Source organism: Rhipicephalus microplus, unplaced genomic scaffold (genome assembly GCF_043290135.1).
Source record: "Rhipicephalus microplus isolate Deutch F79 unplaced genomic scaffold, USDA_Rmic scaffold_54, whole genome shotgun sequence".
In the NCBI taxonomy this organism is placed as follows: Eukaryota; Metazoa; Arthropoda; class Arachnida; order Ixodida; family Ixodidae; genus Rhipicephalus; species Rhipicephalus microplus.
Window position 1 is genome coordinate 617574 of NW_027464627.1, and position 4371 is coordinate 621944.

Below are 4371 nucleotides of genomic sequence, written 5' to 3' on the forward strand. Positions count from 1 at the left end.
AGTGTTTTTATTGCGAGTACGAAACTGCGATAGGTGAAATGTTGTGAAAGCACACAAAACGGCATGAACAAGCCAAATACTGCGTGTTGTACCGTTACAAGTGCGAAACTGCTATGTTGTGACATTCTCGGTAAAGCGCATGCAAGTATCGTGAAACCTTAAAGAACGATGTCGTTTAGCGAGATACAGCGTTCTGTACTGTAATAAGTTGGTGAGAAACTGTGAGGTCTAGCAAATATCGTAATTGTGAACGAAACAGTGTAATTGAGCGTCTTTAGATACAAGTGCGAATGTTAGGTTAGGTTGACATATCAACCGTCGTAAAACCGCATTAAACAATGTCACTTAGTGAGATGTAGTGTTTTTCAACATTACAAGTCGGGAACTACGATATCTAATGTGAAAGCGCATGAAACCGTCGTAATCTTGTAGAAAACATTGTAAAGTGGCGAGTAAAACGTTTTCTAACGATAGAAGTGCGAAGGTTAGGTTAGGTTAGGTTAGGTTAGTTTAAGCTAGGTAGCGTCATGAAACTACCAAAAACGACGTCATCTAACGAGATAGTGTTGTTTTATAGCGAGTATTAAACTGCGATAGGTGAAATGTTGTGAAAGCACACAAAACGGCATGAACAAGCCAAATACTGCGTGTTCTACCGTTACAAGTGCGAAACTGCTATATTGTGATATGCTCGTTAAAGCGCATGCAAGCATCGTGAAACCTTAAAGAACAATGTCATTTAGCGAGATACAGCGTTCTGTACTGCAATAAGTTGGTGAAAAACTGTGAGGTTATGCAAGTATCGTAATTGTGAACAAAACAGTGTAATAGAGCGTTTTTAGATACAAGTGCGAATGTTAGGTTAGGTTAAGATATGAACCGTCGTAAAACCGCATTAAACAATGTCAATTACTGAGATGCAGTTTTTCACCATTAAAAGTGGGGAACTGCGATATTTAATGTGAAAGCGCTTGCAACCGTCGTTAGGTTAGGTTAGGTTAGGTTAGGTTAGGTTAGGTTTGGTTAGGTTAGGTTAGGTTAGGTTAGATTAGGTTAGGTTGGGTTGAGTTGGGTTAGGTTAGGTTAGGTTAGGTTAGGTTGGGTTAGGTTAGGTTAGGTTAGGTTACGTTAGGTTAGGTTAGGTTACGTTAGGTTAGGTTAGGTTAGGTTACGTTAGGTTAGGTTAGGTTAGGTAAGGATAATTTGGTTAGGTTAGGTAAGGTTAGGTTAGGTTAGGTTAGGTTGGGTTGGGTGTTGTTGGGTTGGGTTGGGTTGGGTTAGGTTGGGTTAGGTTAGGTTAGGTTACGTTAGGTTAGATTAGGTTAGGTTACGTTAGGTTATGTTAGGTTAGGTTAGGTAACGTTAGGTTAGGTTAGGTCAGGTAAGGTTAGGTTACGTTAGAATAGGTTAGGTTAGGTTAGGTTACGTTAGGTTAGGTTAAGTTAGGTTAGGTTAGGTTTGGTTAGCTTAGGTTAGGTTAGCTTAGGTTAGGTTAGGTTAGGTTACGTTAGGTTAGGTTAGGTTAGGTTAGGTTAGGTTACGTTAGGTTAGGTTAGGTTAGGTTAGGTTTGGTTAGGTTAGGTTAGGTTAGGTTAGGGTATGTTAGGTTAGGTTAGGTTAGGTTGGTTTAGGTAAGGTTAGGTTAGGTTAAGATATGAACCGCGCTAAAACCGCATTAAACAATGTCACTTAGTGAGATGCTGTGTTTTTCACCATTACCATTCGGGAACTGCGATATCTAATGTGAAAGCGCATGAAACCGTCGTAATCTTGTAGAAAACATTGTAAAGTAGCGAATAAAACGTTTTCTAACGATAGAAGTGCGAAGGTTCGGTTAGTTTGAGTTATGTTAGTTTAAGCTAGGTAGCGTCGTGAAACCACCAAAAACGACGTCGTCTAACGAGATAGTGTTGTTTTAATGCGAGTACGAAACTGCGATAGGTAAAATGTTGTGAAAGCACACAAAATGGCATGAACAAGCCAAATACTGCGTGTTGTACCGTTACAAGTGCGAAACTGCTATGTTGTGACATTCTCGGTAAAGCGCATGCAAGTATCGTGAAACCTTAAAGAACGATGTCATTTAGCGAGATACAGCGTTCTGTACTGTAATAAGTTGGTGAGAAACTGTGAGGTCAAGCAAATATCGTAATTGTGAACGAAACAGTGTAATTGAGCGTCTTTAGATACAAGTGCGAATGTTAGGTTAGGTTGACATATCAACCGTCGTAAAACCGCATTAAACAATGTCACTTAGTGAAATGTAGTGTTTTTCAACATTACAAGTCGGGAACTACGATATCTAATGTGAAAGCGCATGAAACCGTCGTAATCTTGTAGAAAACATTGTAAAGTTGCGAGTAAAACGTTTTCTAACGATAGAAGTGCGAAGGTTAGGTTAGGTTAGGTTAGTTTAAGCTAGGTAGCGTCGTGAAACTACCAAAAACGACGTCATCTAACGAGATAGTGTTGTTTTATTGCGAGTATTAAACTGCGATAGGTGAAATGTTGTGAATGCACACAAAACGGCATGAACAAGCCAAATACTGCGTGTTCTACCGTTACAAGTGCGAAACTGCTATATTGTGATATTCTCGTTAAAGCGCATGCAAGCATCGTGAAACCTTAAAGAACAATGTCATTTAGCGAGATACAGCGTTCTGTACTGCAATAAGTTGGTGAAAAACTGTGAGGTTATGCAAATATCGTAATTGTGAACGAAACAGTGTAATAGAGCGTTTTTCAATACAAGTACGAATGTTAGGTTAGGTTAAGATATGAACCGTCGTAAAACCGCATTAAACAATGTCACTTAGTGAGATGCAGTGTTTTTCACCATTAAAAGTGGGGAACTGCGATATTTAATGTGAAAGCGCTTGCAACCGTCGTAGGTTAGGTTAGGTTAGGTGAGGTTAGGTTAGGTTAGGTTTGGTTAGGTTAGGTTAGGTTAGGTTAGGTTAGATTAGGTTAGGTTGGGTTGAGTTGGGTTAGGTTAGGTTAGGTTAGGTTAGGTTGGGTTAGGTCAGGTTAGGTTAGGTTAGGTTACGTTAGGTTAGGTTAGGTTACGTTAGGTTAGGTTAGGTTACGTTAGGTTAGGTTAGGTTAGGTAAGGATAATTTGGTTAGGTTAGGTAAGGTTAGGTTAGGTTAGGTTAGAATGGGTTGGGTGTTGTTGGGTTGGGTTGGGTTGGGTTAGGTTGGGTTAGGTTAGGTTAGGTTACGTTAGGTTAGGTTAGGTTAGGTTACGTTAGGTTATGTTAGGTTAGGTTAGGTTACGTTAGGTTAGGTTAGGTCGGGTAAGGTTAGGTTACGTTAGAATAGGTTAGGTTAGGTTACGTTAGGTTAGGTTAAGTTAGGTTAGGTTAGGTTAGGTTAGGTTAGGTTGGGTTGGGTTGGGTTGGGTTGGGTTAGGTTGGGTAAGGTTAGGTTAGGTTAGGTTGGGTTAGGTTAGTTTAGGTTAGGTTAGGTTAGGTTGGGTTGGGTTGGGTTAGGTTAGGTTAGGTTAGGTTAGGTAAGGTTAGGTTAGGTTAGGTTAGGTTAAGGTATGAACCGTTGTAAAACCACATTAAACAATGTCACTTAGTGAGATGCAGTGTTTTTCACCTTTACAAGTTGGGAACTGTGATATCTAATGTGAAAGCGCTTGAAACCGTCGTAATGTTGTAGAAAGCAATGTAAAGTAGCGAGTAAAACGTTTTCTAACGATAGAAGTGCGAAGGTCATGTTAGGTTGAGTTCTGTTAGTTTAAGCTAGGTAGTGTCGTGAAACTACCAAAAACAACGTCATCTAACGAGATAGTGTTGTTTTATTGCGAGTACGAAACTGCGATAGGTGAAATGTTGTGAAAGCACACAAAATGGCATGAACAAGCCAAATACTGCGTGTTGTACCGTTACAAGTGCGAAACTGCTATGTTGTGACATTCTCGGTAAAGCGCATGCAAGTATCGTGAAACCTTAAAGAACGATGTCGTTTAGCGAGATACAGCGTTCTGTACTGTAATAAGTTGGTGAGAAACTGTGAGGTCTAGCAAATATCGTAATTGTGAACGAAACAGTGTAATTGAGCGTCTTTAGATACAAGTGCGAATGTTAGGTTAGGTTGACATATCAACCGTCGTAAAACCGCATTAAACAATGTCACTTAGTGAGTTTTAGTGTTTTTCAACATTACAAGTCGGGAACTACGATATCTAATGTGAAAGCGCATGAAACCGTCGTAATCTTGTAGAAAACATTGTAAAGTGGCGAGTAAAACGTTTTCTAACGATAGAAGTGCGAAGGTTAGGTTAGGTTAGGTTAGGTTAGTTTAAGCTAGGTAGCGTCGTGAAACTACCAAAAACGACGTCATCTAACGAGATAGTGTTGTTTTA